Below are 18,346 nucleotides of genomic sequence, written 5' to 3'. Positions count from 1 at the left end.
TTATCATTTGAGGTCTCATATCATGTAGAGTAAATTTCACTGTATTCTGGGAACAAGTGTATGGTGTTGTGGGATTTTAAGCAGGAGGGAGACATGATCTTATTAGTTATGATGAAAACAGATTGAGGGGTGATTAAGAGTGTTAATGGAGACCCAACCAGGAAATGACTGTAATATCCAGGTGACAGATATTAGTGACTAGGGGGTGGTAAGAGAGGAGACAAAATAGAAAAGACTTAATGGTTGATTTTATTTTGTGTAGGAGAAAAGGGAGGAGTTAAGATGGCAATCAAGATTCTGGCAGAAATGCAGTGTAGATCTCATGTTAAGTGTTCTTACCAAAATAAAATACAATTTTAAAAAATGAAATGTGAAATATAATAAAGAAAAAATTACCGAGATGAATAACACAAGATTACCTTGAAAAATATTAGATTTCAGTGTAAGATGCATTTAATTGTAGATGTCTGGGCACGACACAACATGATGCAACAAGGCCTCTGAATGGTGGAAAGAAGGAAGACTTTTGAGGAACCTGAGGAATGACACAGTGATTAGTTCCCTGAGTTTCCTACTGCCTCTCATACTTTCCCAGCAAAACGCTGCAGAAGCCTTCAGTCCGGAACTGCTACCAGGCACAGTCAAGAAAAGTTCCATGAAAAGTCTGTTCTCCTCTGTCAAAGGCCTGGGCAAGGGGATGGTCTAAAGATGAAAAACCTTTGTAGCAATATCTTCCCTACTTCAGCCAACGACCAAAGAAACAAACATCTAGAGTTTGAACAGAACCTTAGCAGACCTGGAAGTCGATCTTCCTCCATCTCACCCACCTGCTCTGTTGAAGCCTTGGTTGTGGTCTGATTCCCTGGCAGGGTGGTATTGGCGGAAGCAGGTGGTGCTCTGATTCTTGACTCCCCACCCTTTCGGGGTACATCAGTGGGTATCCAGTGGTGAGCTGAACCACCACGCCACCCTGTATCAACCAGAATTTTAAAAAGGCATGAAAAAGGCAGTGCAAGTAGGGCCTAGAAAGTATTCTACTTTCCCCCACCCTTTGTGTCCACAAGGCCCAGTGGGCAACTGAATGTCCACAGTCACTGGGAGCAATGAGACTGAATAGTATAGTATGAGACAGGGCTAGTCTGCTTTTTTCTTCCTCTGCCCATCCTGACATTTAGGCCCAGTTTCTAGCTGAGCTTCCACCCCTGCAAGGAATCAATGAGGCAGCAAGAAATCCTCCCTGATTGCAGCGGGCCCAGTGGGGAGCTGTTCTAGATCCTCTAGTTGGAGACAATGAGAGATGCATGGAAGTTCCCCATTTTCACCAAGAAGTCTCTATGAGGATGAGGGAGGAAGTGAACTTCCACCTCACACTTCTGCAAGGAGGAAGTGTGAGTCAGTGCCAATATTTATCATGAACTTGGATGCAAAGAGCTTCCACAAAATAGTAGTCAGCCACATGTATAAAGAATTATGTACCATGTATAGTTACATACCATCCTCAATTATACACCATGACCAAGTCAGGTTTATTCCAGGTATGTCAGGCTGCTTCAATATTCAAAAATCAGCCAAGTAATCCATCACACCGACAGGCTAAAGAAAAAAACCATATGGTCATCTCAAAGGATGAATAAAAAGCATTTGAAAAAATCCAGCACTTGTAAATGATAAACAAAGTGAGAAAAGATGTAAATGTCCTCAATTTGATCAAGAACATCTACAAAATACACTCCTACAGCTAACATACGTACTGATGAAAGAAAATACGTCCCCTCTCTATTTAAAAATAAAACCAAAAAAAGGAGGGGACAACACAAGGGATTTTTGTGATGATAGAACTGTTTCATATCTTCATTCTATTATGACAATACCCTGGTAGAGATATTTTACTATATTTTTGTGCAGTGTTACTATTGGGGGGGAAGTAGGTAAAGGCTACACAGGATCTATGTATATTTCTTTCAACCGTATGTAAATCGATAATCATCTAAAAATAAAAATTTTAATCAAAAACGAGACATGGAGATAACATTTATAATTGTTTTGACAATTTGGATACAACCATATTTTTTAGGGCCTCTCACAATTTAAGTAACAAAATTATTAATTTTAAGTGAAGTTGAACAAAAAATAAAAGGAAAATATTTTGCAATACTGTGGAGAATTTTCCAATATTTGTGTGTGTTTACATATATGTGTGTGTAAATGTGTGTGCATGTGTATGCATTGTGTTGTGTATATATACACACACGTGTACATTCACACATATGTATATATACCACACACATTTTTGTTGAGCAAATATTTTGAAATACATCTTAGAATAAGAGGTGAAGTCCCTGGAGACATTTTTTTTTTCTTTTTTTTTTTTTGTTTATTGCAGTAACATTGGTCTATAACATTGTATGAATTTCAGGTGTACATCATTATACTTCTATTTCTGCATAGATTACATCATGTTCACCACCCAAATACTAATTACAACCCATCACCACACACATGTGCCGAATTATCCCTTTCGCCCTCCTCCCTCCCCCCTTCACCTCTGGTAACCACCAATCCAATCTCTGCCTGGAGACATTCTTTAGGAATAATTATTATTGGCCCTGTCAATATAAGATTTTTATTTGCTTGCTGGATTTTTTTTCCCTGAAATAAATTGCTCAACAGAACAGGAATTACAAATTAATCTGGGTGTAAGACCAGGAACTAGAATAATCCAGCTGAACAATTAATGATTTATGGGCTAGAACTAAATGATTACCTATAAGGCAGCATAAAAAGCGACGTAAATAAAAGAATTATGAAAGAGATGTCAAGATACAAGGTAACCAGAATAAGAAATTCTAAATGTATCTAATGAAGTTTCCAAAATGAGGGAATAGAGAGAATGACAGAAGCAAAACTCAAAAGATACTTGCTGAAAACATTGGAGAAGTTAGGGACAACAGGAAAAGCATCAACTTCAGGTTCAGAAGTACAGTTAAGACCACGCGGGCTACAGAAAAATAAATCTATGTCTAGAAATACCATAGGGAATCGTTCAATTACCAAAACACATTGAGAACAGACAGCTTACCTTCAAAGAAATGACAATTATTTTCACTCATCAACAGTAACAATTTAAGCCAGACAATGGAATAATGGCTCCTACGTCATAGAGTTAACTTTAGGTCCAATAGACTAAGATTTAAGGATGAGGGAGAAATAAAGACATATTTCCAATGTAAAGATGGAGAGATTTTACTACCAACAGATTCTCATGAAGGGTCTTTTGAGAAATGTGTTTCCGGAAGATGTGAAAGAAGCAGCAAGAACAAAGGAGAATCAAAGAAAATGTAACATGTTTACCTAAACAGCCATATAAAACAATAATTATAGAAATAATGATATCTTATGGGGCTTAAAATAACAGAAAACTGAAATAGTGGACAACAAAGAAGTAAGGTGGGAGAGAATGATAAGTTAAAATTTTAGGGGTGGTATTTCTAGGGAAAGAGAATAGATATATTGATTTAGACTTACATTAGACTTTTGTTGAGGAGAATAGACAGTTCTGGTACATTTTCTTTTTGTATTTTAAGGACGCCACTTTTAAAAGGAAGCTAAAAACTCAACAAATTCTAAAGAAGGAACGAAGACTAAAAAGGAGCACAATATGAACATAGTAAATAGCACTCAATAAGATGGAAAAAGTAATGTAAGTATATTTTCATTGAAACAAGTATAAATATTCTTTAACACAAAAATAGATTTTCAAAGATTGTAAGAAAAGTAAAAGGAAATTCTGCTTAAAATGGATGCTGCTAAATATATGAACAGACTCGCTTCAAAGGAAGAAGATTGAAACAGCACTAGACAGTAACAAACAGAACATATTAAACATTTGACATGTACCTAAGATGTGCTTAGAGAGAAATCTATGGTCTTAGCAAATATGTATTTTTTTAAAGATGAAAATTGATGATTTAAGCTTCAAGATGCTGGAAAAAGAACAGAAAAAGCCTGTTGAAAATAGCCAGGGCAAAAAGAAGTAAAACTGAAAAGGGGTTAAAGGGAAGAAAAAATATGTTATTACCTGAAAACATGACCATATACCTATAAGATATAAAAGAATTGTACAGACTACTAGAATTAATGAGTGAACTTGTTACCACACAAAAATGGGGTTCTCATACCCAAGGCATGTAAAAAAGCCAATTAATTATGGCATCAGTTTTTGGGAAATCAACTTTATTCTGCGAGATAGATCTGCAGGGAGATGGGGGTGTGTGCCCTCAGACCTGTCTCCCTGATTCAAAATTTGGGGCAAAATTTAAGAGGCTGGGGAAAACGCTGGCATGCAGAAACAGTGGTGGGACAAGTTTTGATCGGTGAGATTCAAGCATTTATGGTAAGGTTCTAAACATTTATGGTAAAGTGGGGAAGTAATTTTAACACTGGCTCTTCCTGAATGACGGACTCCTTGCTTCTCATGAGTTCAACTTTTCAGTTCTAGTTATGTCCCGGTTGTTTGGTTCTGTGGAGAGAAGAATCTTTGGTTCCGGGGTTATTTCAGGTCAAGATTTCTTCTGTGCATGCTCTGGCTACATGAGTTTGCAAATTTTCTGAACGACAATTCTTAATCACTCTGTTGACAAGAGATGGGGTCACTTGAATTGGTCCTGGAGAACCTGCGGTTACAAGCTTAGCAAGGTTCCTGGATACAAGATCAGTTTATAAAAATCAGTGTTTTTTAAAATAATTATAGATAACAAAATAGAAATTATATTAAGTTGCCATTTACTACAGCAATAAAAAACTGGGAATAAATCTAATGGAACATGTACAAGTATTCTACTTTGAAAATGCATAAATAGGAGAAACCAAAGAAAATCTCAATAAATAGAGTATGTTCATGGTTTGGAAGGCTCAGTTGTTAAGGAATAAATTTATTTACATTTTGAACACCTTAAATTTTAAATCCAGTAGGATTTATTTCATCTGGAAATTAACAAGATGTTTCGATAATATGTATGGAAATACAATGTGCCAAGAATAGCCTAAGAAATCTTAAAGAAATACAAAGCTGGAAGACTTCTCATTTAAATCTGGAAGAAATATCAGATTTCAAGATTAATTTTAGTAATTCCACCTTTTCTTTTAAAGTATACAGTGGTGAGTTTAGATTCTGCATGACATGAAATAATGTCATTGCTTGGAAAACTGATGAAATATGTCTGCATATTACTGTGTTTTAAGAGTTTCTTCATTTTAATTTCTAATTCAATAAGTATAATAGGTATAACCAAAGAAACAAAAGCTTTGGGGTTAACAATTTTGAGGACTGTAAAGGTGTCTTGAGGCCAAATATTTTGAGAACATTGATGTGAGATTGTAGTAGACTGGATTATGAGTCAAAAGAGATTTACGTGCCAGATAAAACTAGTTTTTCCTTTTCCTAAGTCATAAACAAAATTTTTCTCAGCCACAACACCACCTCTTCCCATCTAACACCCAACCAGAAGAGAGTTTCATTGTGAATACAATTGTTAGGTGTTTGTTCTTGAAGTTGAAATCCCCATGTGACCTCTTCACTTAGTGGGTCACTCCTGGATAACAATAGGGAAATATTTAAGTTTACTTTTAAAGACAGGGTTATGCCAATTTAGGGATGAAATAAAAGTGATTGGAGAGCAAGAATGAGAGACGCATTTGGTGAAAGACAAGCCATACGATGGTGGAAGACAAACTTGTGAGAACAGAAATATCTAATAAGAATTTTTGTTAATTTTTTCAATCTGTGGCTTGTAGCAGATTACTCCTTTCTTCTTTAATAACAATGGCAGCACAATCTAGGCACTGAATATACAGTAATGAACAAGATTAACAAATTTCCTGCCCCAGTAATTTGATTATTTTGTTTATATCCTTTCTCATCCCACTAGATTATAATTTGAGAAAAGAAACTTTGTCTGCTGCGTTTGTCACTTGATCATTAGCACTCCCAGTAATGTCTGAGATATAGCACAACTGAATGTATATGTGACTGATTAAGTAAATACACGGAAGATGGCTTCTCCACTAAATTATAAGGCTGCAAGGGTCAGGATTTTTTCTCTTTTGGTTATAATATATCCCAAGAGTCAATAACAGTGCCTAAAACATAGGAATTTCATAAATATTTGTTGAATTAATGAATCCTGAGTTATTTCTCTCTGACTCAGCCCTGTGGGAGTCTTAGAAGGTAATACCAAGCAAGTAGAATGGACTTTGAACGCCACACCTTCTGTTTCTTCAATGGGACCTTTTGTGTAGTGTCCACTAAAAATCATCAGATAACAGAAAGAAAGATAATATATTACAGTCTAGTTGCTAGACCACTGAATTACGACACAAACAACATCAGCCAAAAATCACAAATGCTTCACTTACTAACCAAATAAAGACATATTGCATCCATAGTCTGAAATTTGAAATAAGATAACAGAATCCACCACGTGGACTTGTTGTCAAGGTTAAAGGAGATAATGTGTGAAGGCACAAAGCAGCATCTCATCCATAATTGGCACTCGATAAACTTCTTTTCTTTCTTGAGTAGAGGAAATGGGCATAATTTTGCTTTAAATATAATTACAGGTAACTTTCTTTTAAGGATTATGAAGTTAAAAAAAGAGAAGGAGAGAGAGAGATTGAGAGAGAGAGAACTTAACTACACTTTTGAAAAAGTATGGAGTGACCAAGAAAGATGTAGCCATTTGTAGAGAACATAAAGAATAGTATTTTTCAATCTATCACTTTATTTAACCTGAAATGTTGTTTGAACTACAGCATATGTTGAACAGAGCCCACCAGGCATACTCACTTTTGAGGAGTCCCAAGCATGCTGAAGTGTCTCTAGTTATAACACGGTTTTACACACTTTGTTCTAACACCAACAGAATACTAATAATTTTAAGTGGAGTCCTCAGCTGAGAGAGACCTTTAGCAGAAAAACAGGCTTCACGTGGACAATTGAAAGCGAGTGAAGAATACTGAAGTCAGCTTGCAAGAATGTTAATTAACTGCCCTCATTTTTGGGGGAAAGAACGAAACTTTCATATATGAAACAACTCTGCCTATGTCAATATTTTATATTTGCTATGGACCAATATAATTTGAATTAATATAGTCTTGTCTTTAAAATTTAAAATGTGTGCTTGAATATTGCCTCAGATATGATTATTGTCCCGAGTGTGGTTTTCTGAGTTAGAAGTTCTCTGCCTTTTTTCTTATAAAAGAAAACCAAAAGGCTAAAAAATGATCATGGGACTTTGCCACACTATATATGTGCAACTGTTCCTTTCAATTTTACTTAATAATTAGAAGGCCTAATATCCTTTACATCAATAGATGCGGGATGGAGCCTTTACTGGTGCCACAAATTGTCTTCTGTTGTATTTTAAAGGTAAAAGTTTAGATACCATTCTTCGACAATGACAGTTTTCTTAGACCAATAGAAAGTTTACTGTGTTTTAATGCATTAGCTTAACTCTTTATTTTATTTTAATTATCTGGGAAATCAGGAAAAAATAATGTAGGTTATTCATTTTGAATATTAGTTATATTATTCCCAAACTCTATGCTGGTAGATATTGAGTTATGTCATCAATATAAATGTTGAACACTGAGTGAAAAGTAGGGTTTACTGGAATACTTCCAATCAAACATTTTTACCATGTGGAAAGTTTTATGTAGCAATCGAGTAAAACGTGTTTTCTCATGATTCATTTATACTTACTTGTCCTATTTATTTGACTGGTTCTGATGTATTAAATACTTTCTCTTCAACTATAATGACTCTCTCCAGGAATTCTGTCACTTTTTGCTTCTTTCAGTTTTGATGTTTCAGACTTACCGTCACTTGAGTGATCTTTCAATTAACACCTCTCCGCTAATGCAATCTTCCGTGAATTTGCTTGTTTGTCTGCTTTGTTGTTTATTAAAAACAGGATTAATTAATGATCTCTGTGATATTTGTTATGGGTAATTCCTTTTTATCTTGATTCAGATATGCCCGGGATGCAACGATGCCAATCAATAAACTTGATGTGAGTGTTAGACTAAAAAAGAACTAGAAAATTGTCAAAAAACCAACTACAGATGAAAGATTAATGTTAGGATGCAGCTGTCAGAATCTTCATTAACAGGACCTTCTTATTTTGGCAAACATTTTAACAGGTCAGCTGGAGAAAAATAAAACAAGGAGAGTGTGCTAGTAATTTGTGACTAAATTAATAAATAAAAACGCACATATGAACTTGTATGGCAAATATTAAAAGGCAAACATAGCACCTAATTTTTGGAAAAATTAACTTTGTATATAAGTATGTTGTTAAGATGTTGTTAGAGACGTTATTTAACACTCTCATTTTAATGTAAGTTAATATTATTAACCAAATAGATAGAGTGAGTTATATTTCACTGATAGATCTAGTTACATTTCAAGCAATATATGTCAACACAAATATAAATGGTGACATCATTGAATATATTAAAAGAGTTAAATGTTGAAAATATTTGATTTAGATTGACTGCGTTCCTCTATCAAAACTTTAAAAAAAGCATTTAAATTTCCTTTTTGAGAAAAACCTAATCATACATTTTAATATGAGATCACTCTTTTCACTGCATGAAAAGGGTACACACTGTCATGACAGTGTAATGTTAATGAATAAGTATATCAGGTTTTGACTGAATGCTCTGCGCCAACCAGGTTAGTGAAAAGGAAGAGAAATGTTATTTTAAAAAGTTGCTTGCTGTTTAAATGACTTGCTCTGAGAGGGTGGCAAAATCATTCATAGAAAGAAAATTAATCTTTGTTGGGAAAAAATGTATCTTGATTGGCCTTTTTGGTGACGGAAAGCAAAGCACCTCTCCTATTATCTACATGGGAGATATTTAGATAAATAAGAATTAAATTGCTCTGTAAAATGATGTAAGAGGGATTTTGTGCTGACAGGTGATGCTTTAAAAATGGAGTAGGTATCTTGCCATAAAGTATGAGAAGAAGGCTGAAGTGAGGTGAGACTAGAACAGGCAGGGGATGTGGTTGGGGCAGGATGAAGGCAGCCTGGTGAATGATGGAGCCTCCTTCTATCCTTCCATCGTGGCATGACCACTGGGACTTTAGAAACAAGGATACATAGCTTTCAGTTTGAAGTTATTTTCTGCATGTGTTGTAATTACTTTCTTTACTGTACTGTCAAAATTCAGTAATGATCTATCACATACAGGAATACTTAACAGTGATGCTTTGGGCAATGATGGAAGTGAGAAAGTGGACCAGGAGGTTCTATTAATGCTTAGCACCTATGGGAATAGAGGCCTAACATCAGTGCTTAGGGTGGTGATTGAGAGGCTATTAATTGTTGAGGAACTGTAGAAGCATCTACCTTCTCAGGGTCAATAAACTCTTTCACCCAAATATATAGAAAGCATGAGGAATGAAAAAGCCAGATGCTATAGTCTAACAATATCTGAGACAGTTTCTAGAGATATTAGTGATTTTCAATAACTCGTGATGATTTAATATTATACCACTGAAGAACCATTTTTTTCTATTTTCTAATGAGGAAATGTTTAGAAAGTTCTGATTAGCGCAGATAGAGAGGAAAGAACTTCCTAAAAACTGCTGTGCAAAAAAGAACATTTCATGTGATGAGTTGGATAATATATTTGTCATTAAATTACAGATATATGGTTCTTAATAATTTAAAAGAAGAGTATACACAAAAAGTGCTAGATTTTAAGAGACGTTTTAGAGAAGTACAATAATGCATTTTCACAAACCCAGGTTAGGCATGGCCTTAATGATTCTCATGCACTTTCAATTTAAGCTTTCAGAAAATTAATCACTTTAAACCATTATATGTGCTGAAATAACACGGCTTTTTTATTATGTAATTATTGGGCATGGCAGGGTGGAGTTGTCTCAGCACTTTCATGGCTCTCGGGTGTATAATAGATTGCAGCTCCGTAGAGCAGCTCTAACTAGAAAACATGATGCGCTTCTTTATCTTGTCAGTACAGATTTACTTTATAAAAGTCTTAGATAATGTAAGAGCTTTGGTGACAACATGAGGAATTTCCATGATAAGGTATATTGATCTGTGCATATAACTATGATTTGAAATATAAGAATTTAAATCCTATGACTTTAAAGTATCCTCCCACAAATAAGAGAAGTAATTGGTAGATTGTAAATAAGCAGATAGCATTAGTTAAGCTGATTAAACTTATTTTAATAAGAATATAGAATATATATCTAATTGTCAAAATTGAATGAGTGAATATTTGTTATAGGAAAAAAAGACTGATCTTCAGGCTTCTACCACCATTAATTTTAACTGCATAATAATTAAGATTGATGTTTCTACTGCAATGTTTTCTAATTACACATAGGTTTCAAAGTAAATAAAAAATAATTGGTTGCAATCTAAAGATTTTTTTCTATTTTTTTTTTCAAAAATGTACATTTTTAAAATCTCCCTTCACTTCAATTTATAAGTATAGCTAACCAATATGTAGAGGAGAAGAGATTTAGCAGAATGCATTCTTTAAGGATATATGTCAGTGAGAATGAAAACTGATATAGAAACCAATTTCCAGTACAAAAAATCTCTAAAAAAAGAAAGAAAACCCTCCAAAATTCCATGAGGGTCACTCCGTGTGTGTTCTAAATAGCATAGTGAGTAGCGTTCATCCTTGGAATTGTGGTTCCTCCGTATTGATTGACCAGTCTCACTAGGAGGTAAATTATATAATTGTGAAACAGAAAGATGATATGATTAATAACTGTAAATCAAATTTTTTTAAAAGGCATCTACAATCTAAAGGTTTAGGGAAAGTTATTAACACTTTTCTAAAATAAACTTTGGGTTCATGCCAATTCTATAATCTATTTTCCATTTTTTTACATGTAGGTGATTTTCAGAACTGTTTTATGTATAAATAGATCATATTCTGTGCTCATTAATAAATTTTATAATAAATTGCTCAAAACTCAATAACTATAGTAATTGACCTGAGGATAAAATTAGATGGTTTCACAAAGTGATGGTGTATAGTTGTAAATATTAATTTTTATGGTGAAATGATAAAATATAATAATATTTGCAAATTTTGCTTTCAGGGCTTATGGTTTAACATGTTTGCCCTGTTTGTTAAAATATTTGAAAATCATTCACTCATCTATTTATCGCTAGTACACCATATTAACCCAAAAGAGAGTTATTATAGTGGTTGAATAAATGTTCTCAAGTGAGCAAAGTCATGGAGGACAATAATGCAGTGAGCAAACGCAGGGCAAAGCAATGAGGTTACCAGAGAGGTGGATGTGTGTGCAGCGGAGTGTACTAGAAAGGAAATAGGTAGAAATGAAAGAGGACGTCAAGGGCAAGACATTAAAATGTCCTGACAAGCAAACATTAGTGGTTAATGGGCAATAAAATTTTAAGACGGGGGTCTCCCAATCTTAAAGGTATTGATTTTTATACTTTTATTACAGGACAGAAGACACCAAAATTATATCACCAGCACTTATGTCATTTAAATATCCACACTTTGCTTGAAGGAAATAAAAATTAACGGTGGACATTATTCCACCTGTGCTTAAGTCATTCTTTAGTCAAAAATTACGTGATTAGGAATATGTTTAATGCTTTTAGGCTAAATTTTTTTGCTAATGACCTTGATGAATGAATGCATTTTTCTGTATGCTTATTCCTTTATTTTCAGGACATTATTAACTTTTCCTCAAGTGTTAAAAAGGTGTTTTTTTCTAATTTTTTTGCTATTTGATTATTTGGTTCTTTGATTCAAATTTCAACATCTAAATATATTTAACTACTTGAAGTTGTTACCACCATTGCCAATAACATACACATACTACATGACCCACATTCCAATGGATATATATTGCATTGGATACCATAATATATTAATTTGTGCATTAACATTTTTTTCTGCATTTCTTAAAAGATGGCTTCTCCGTTCTCTGCATATATTTTAAATTCTTATATAAATATCATTGATCTAAAGCTTAACAGTTGTGTTTCATTTTAGACCTGAGCTTGGGCAAGTGAATCAAGTAATATAATATATATGTACTTCAATCAAATGAATATAGTTTATATATAACTCTTTTTCCATGATATCATCACAGAGTAATTGTCAATTGTGCAGTAAACAGCACATCCAGCAATATCACATTACATATATTTTCATGGTTGGTTATAATTTGGATGGTTTATTGTCTTACTTTAATGATTACATAAGGAATAGAAGTAGTTATTAAATATTATTAATGATTCATCTAGAGGCAAACATATTCTAGTATTCTTCTTCCAGATATTTTAATTAGTATTTAATTAAAATTGTACAGGTATTGCAAGTGAGTTATTAAAAATAACTGCTATTATTTTCTATCATTATGTGCTTGAAAGTGTTTTCTTGGTTCTAAATAGCCAAAATAAACCAGATATTTATTCTAATACACAGGTTCAAAATTTTTCCACATTTAATTTCAAATATTTATTTTTATCAAAATAGCTTTGTACTTCTTTGGAAAAATATTGAGTATTAAATATGCTTAATATTTCCCAACATATAATTATTTTTTACTTTGAGAAGATATTCTTTTTTTAATAAAAAATAATGTTCCAATAATAACATCTCTGTTGTGTCTGGAGAGAAATTGGTCTAGATTGAAATGTTTCATTTTATCATTGTTGAAAAACCTCTCTTTCAATACATTTATTGGCAATCACAGGATGTTTTAATTTAATCTAGTACAAGGTAGAAACTCTTACCTTTCTTTAATGTACCTATCAGGCCATATTTAGGGTATGTATTCACTTCTGCACAATATCTTATCAGCAGAAACCTCAAACTTCAGAGGAAAACAAGAGTCCTGGGGAAGAGTAGTCTACTTTCTAATCATTTGACCTAGCAGTCTCCTCCATAAACTAGTTACAGAAATAGCTGCCTTGCTGTTCTCACAGGGTTTCTGTGAGAACCAAATGAGATAATAGACATAGATGTGTACTCTATAGCTGACATATATTTATAAAAGAATACCTTATATAGAAAGCTTATTTCTTGGAGATTCAAATTATAGGTAATTGGACAAAATTTCTCTTTCTCCTTGAATATTTCTTTGCAGCTTGTTATTTACAAAATTACTAATTTTCTTAATATCTACTGCTCCTTATAATTTGGAAACTATGTATTGACATAGCTGTTTCTGTTGCAGGTAATCAGAATAAATTTTATCTGAATTATTCCTCATAAAAAGGTTACTAGTTTTCTTTCATATATATATAAAATATAGATTATTTCCCTACTTGAATTATTCCTCATAAAAAACAAGGTTACTAGATATGTATCCTAACTTACTCATCTTACTAGACAGGTTACAAGGTTTGGACAATTCCATGATGTGCAATCTGGGTTAAACAAGTGATTATTGAGTTTCTGTCATGAAAACCGCTTACATGGTAATACACTTATTGACTTAATCTGAAATTGCAAAATGACTGTCCTTTATAACACTTAGCACATCCCAAGACCCACTATCTCCTTTAGAGACATTCACTGTGCTGCCACTATGGCAATATATAAATGTCAAGAGATTTGGAAATGTGAAATTGAATAACTTAAATTGGCCTTTCCATGAACCACTACTTAAAGTTTTTCCTGAAACGTTCTGAGCATTTTTTTTTGCACGTTAATGTGTCTGAAATGATTATACTCCTAAGAATTGAATATATTTTCTTTTCCTGCTTCTTTGGGATTTTTTTTTTTTTTTTTTTGCTACATCTGTGTATTGAGAAGCACCACAGCTCATTAATAATCAGAAAATAACATTTCCAAAGTGGAACTTCTACTTTTAGACTTCAGGTGTGACTTTGTACCTTTTAAAATCAATTTCTACAGATTGAAATTTAGGATGAAAATGAAAGGAGACTACAGAAACAAGGAAATATTCTTTTTAAAAAAAACTTGCAGAATTTAGTGTTTCATGAGTGATTGTCAGCTAGTTAATGCATTAAAGGATTATCCCTCATGGTTAGTCACTTAAATATTTTTTTTCTTTTAATTTCCTCTCATTCCTGAAAAAGATTATTTCCACACGAGATGTGCATATTTCATCCTCACCCTGCATGAAATTAGATCTACCATTAAGGATGGGTGAACTACTTTCAAGAAAATTAGCTTAAAACTAAACTTTCTTCCAAAAAAAAAGCAATACAATCTTGATATTTTTAGAAGGGACAGGAAAATAAACTCAGATAGCAATGCTCACTTGTGCAACATATTATACTGGTTGGGCCATGACTAGGACTGAAGTCATCTGTGAAGTGAAGATACGCAGCACACTTTTCCTACTGTCTATCTGTGAAGGTAGTTTTACATAAAGGCTCCTTGATGGTTGGGAAGAGGGAAGACCTGTGAATTCTATTTTCCATGTAGGATTCAGACATATAAAGATCCGGTGGAAGGAACTGAAGGCTTTGCAAGGACGGACAATGAGAGCTGGAGTAAGAGAAAATCTGGAATGAAAAGCCAATACTAGCAACACAGCTCGAGACGCTGAAGGGGAGCACTCTGCATGGGTTTACCATGTGACTGCTCCTTGGATCTTCAGAGACTCAGCCAAGCTGGAAATACATGTAGACACAGGATAAAAATGTAAAAAAATAAAATAAAATAAAAATAAAAAATAAATTAAAAAAATAAAAAGAAAAGTATTGGTTTGCAAAATGCAGCAGCAATTTTTCATTTTTGTATCTTGGTAGGTTCTAGGCAAAACTTCTATGGACCCTTAGCTAGACTAGAATACAATATCCTTTATCACTTTATTGAATACACTACAGAAGGAAAGGAACTTGTTCTCCTCACTTTGCAAGAGCGTTGTTCAACAAGTCATCAGAATACTGAAGCTCAGCTTGTCTGTAGCCTGAAATGCAACTCAGTTTGCAGTGGCAGATCTGTGCTACCTCAAGGCTGCTATTGGAGAGTCCCAGTTGAGCTATCAGGGATGTCTGCAGATTCTTGCCTGATGCATGGTAAGGATAAATAATGGGCAGCAGGAGTAGGAAATGGGAATCCAGCAAAGCAGTGTGGACAGGAGTAAATTATTCCTTGGGTAGGCCTAGAACTACAAGGGAATGGAAAGTTGGTAAGTGTCCTATATCAAGAGTCAATAGATAGGGGACAAGAGCTATAACTAGGCGGCCAGCCCCATGGCGTAGTGGTTAAGTGCGTGTGCTCCGCTACTGGCGGCCCGGGTTTGGATCCTGGGCGCGCATGGATGCACCACTTGTCAGGCCATGCTGTGGTGGCATCTCATATACAGTGAAGGAAGATGGGCATGGATGTTAGCCCAGGGCCAGTCTTCCTCAGCAAAAAGAGGAGGATTGGCATGGATGTTAGCTCAGGGCTGATCTTCCTCACACACACACAAAAAAGAACTGTAACTAGGGAGTCATATTAATATAACCATATTTATATTGATGGTTACCTAAAGCCTCAATCACTTGAAATATATATTTTATACTTCTAAATATATTTATTTCACAGATCATAAAATTGAAATATATAATAAATCTTCCAAAATGATTCTCTGTGTGATATACAGAAATCTTGGTATCTCTTTATCATAAAAGCAGAAGAATATGCATGCCTAATATAGATGAATATATTAATATATTGCTGCATGAAGACTAATTCAAAATACATGCATAAATGTATTTGATTCTGTAACAATATGAGATTCTGTAACAAGCAAACCCCCAAATTTCAACTATTTTAACACAAGTATTTCTTGCTCACATTACAGTCCCATGAACACAGTATTCATGGAAAGAATATTCTTCCCACACGATGACTCAAGGACTTAGAATTCTGATTTTCCAAGGCCTCTGTGTTCAGTAAGCAGATGAACAGGAATCATGGAAAAAGTATTCTTGTTACGTAAGTTCCAAGACTTGGAAACATTACACACTTCACTCACACACCAGTGTTGAGAACTAGACTCTCTAGATGTGAAACAGACAAAGAGATATATGCCTGGCCAGAGACAAAAACTTCTATCGAAGCGAAAATAAGAATCTTTGTGGATGGCTGGCCATCTTTCGCATAATTATGCAGTGTTTTATTTTGTATAAGATATTTTCACATATATTATTTTATTTTATCCTTAAAATAAGAATGAAGCAGATTTAGAGAGTTAGAAATTTAGCGAAGAGTAGGGCTAGGACTAAATTTCAGTCATTCTAGCCCACAATTTAGTGTTTTCTTTCTATAACAGATATTTAACTTAAAATTCTTGTGAAATACCTTGATTATTTTTCTTCATGGCATGCCTATCTTTCACATAAGCTATAATTTTTTTACGTTCGAGTCCTAAATTCCAAGTACATATTAATGTGCATTTTTGCATTAATGCTTTCCATTTAAAAGCTAATGGAATTAAACTAATTAACACTTCCTCAAATCATTATAAAGGGTGCTAATTAGAATAATGTCATTTGTAAAAAAAAAAATGTGTTTCATACTAATGGCTAAAATAAGGAGAGTGTAGGCAGGTGGTTTTAAAAGTATTTGACTCCAGCTCAATCTATGCCTAAATGTAACATATACATGTCATACTAGATAACTTATAAATAGATTACTGATCTCTTTTAGTTATATTCTAAGTAGAAAATACCCACTCTCTTGAATTTTTGTAATGTGAGAAATTGGGAAGAGAAAAGTCTAGTACGAACACCACAGACTATATTTTCCAATTATCACAGGAGTTGGAAGCTTATTAAGCTAGATTCGAAGACTAATGCCTGTGAAATCATTTATTTCCCTTTGATAGTCCCTTGCCTTCTCCAGCTATCAGTCATAGCCCCTTATTCTGTTATTATAAACACTTCACAATTACACTGTCAATTATTCTTAATCTGTCATCTATTATTAATCTCTGCAAGACTTAGAATCCCAGCAGATCTGTCCTGTCTGTCATGTTACCATGTATATTTCAGGAAGTCTTTTCTTACATGAAGAACAATTCTCATATACAAATTCAGCATAAGGATGTGAAAAATACTACCAGAAGCAACATTATGCCCTTCCATGTTATAAAGTTAGATAACTATTTAGACTTCAGAACACATCCTTTAAGAAATTCTCCTATATGGTAAGCATTTAGTAAATCATTAAATTATTACAGATCATTTTCAGTGTAAAGGGATTTAGGTATACACTCATTCAGAGAACTAGAAGACATGGTCAATAGCCTTGAAGAGGTTATAATCTAGGGAAGAGAGTGGAGGCAACAGGCGTTAAATGCTCACTCAGTTGTCTTGTTTAGAAAAATGTGGTTACTGGTGGATTTCAATACGCACTATATTTAGAACTGTGGTAAGTAATGGGGTGTAGGGAGGCCCTTTATTCTATGAAGCACCTTGAAGCAATCAGAGGCTTTCCCCTTGATAAATGTTGCCTAGATACTCAAAGTTATCACCCCTTTTCTTAGAAGACCCTTAAGAGGCCCTGCATATCTTTCCTCCATTTTCCAATTACATCATTTTCCCCATAGCCACCTTTCTTCCCTGGCAAGACTGGAAATGAGAAGATTTATTTAAAGCATTTACAAAAGAATAAGGTGATTTGAATTTAAGGGGCGCTTTTGCATGCTCGTAGTCAGTCATTCCTACCAACAGGGCAGCAAAAATCAACCCAGCAGACCCTCTACTATCGGCTTTTAGAATTAAAAAAAAAAATAACCGTTTAGAGACTATGTATAGCTGGATGTCTAGGCTCATATTTTGATAGAGTTGGAGGTACTGTTGATTACAAAAGACTCCCATTATGTACATAGGAAATGGATAATCTGTTTGGCATTGTCCAAGCCTGCTCTACAGGAATATGTTAATTTTCTATGGTGGCTGTAACAAATTAACTACAAATCTAGTGGCTTAAAAAAAAAAACAAAATTATTTACTTATAATTCTGTAGTTACGAAATTTCAATGAGTCTCACTGGGCTAAGATCAAGGTGCTAGCATGGCTGCATTTCTTTCTGGTGGCTCTAGGAGAAAATCCATTTTCTTGCTAGTTCCATCTCTGGAGGTTGGTGACATTCTCTGGCTCTTGGACCCTTCCAGCATCTTTCTCATTCTGACTCTGACCCTTTTGCTTTCCTCTTCCATATTTAAGGAAACTGTGATTAAATTGGGCCCACCTAGATAACCCAGGTGACTCTGTCTCAAAGTCAGCAGATTAGAAACTTTAATTCCATCTGCAAATTTAATTCCCTTTGCCATGTATCCTAA

The sequence above is a fragment of the Diceros bicornis genome, chromosome 11 (genome assembly GCF_020826845.1).
Source record: "Diceros bicornis minor isolate mBicDic1 chromosome 11, mDicBic1.mat.cur, whole genome shotgun sequence".
NCBI lineage: Eukaryota > Metazoa > Chordata > Mammalia > Perissodactyla > Rhinocerotidae > Diceros > Diceros bicornis.
This window is presented reverse-complemented; position numbering follows the sequence as displayed.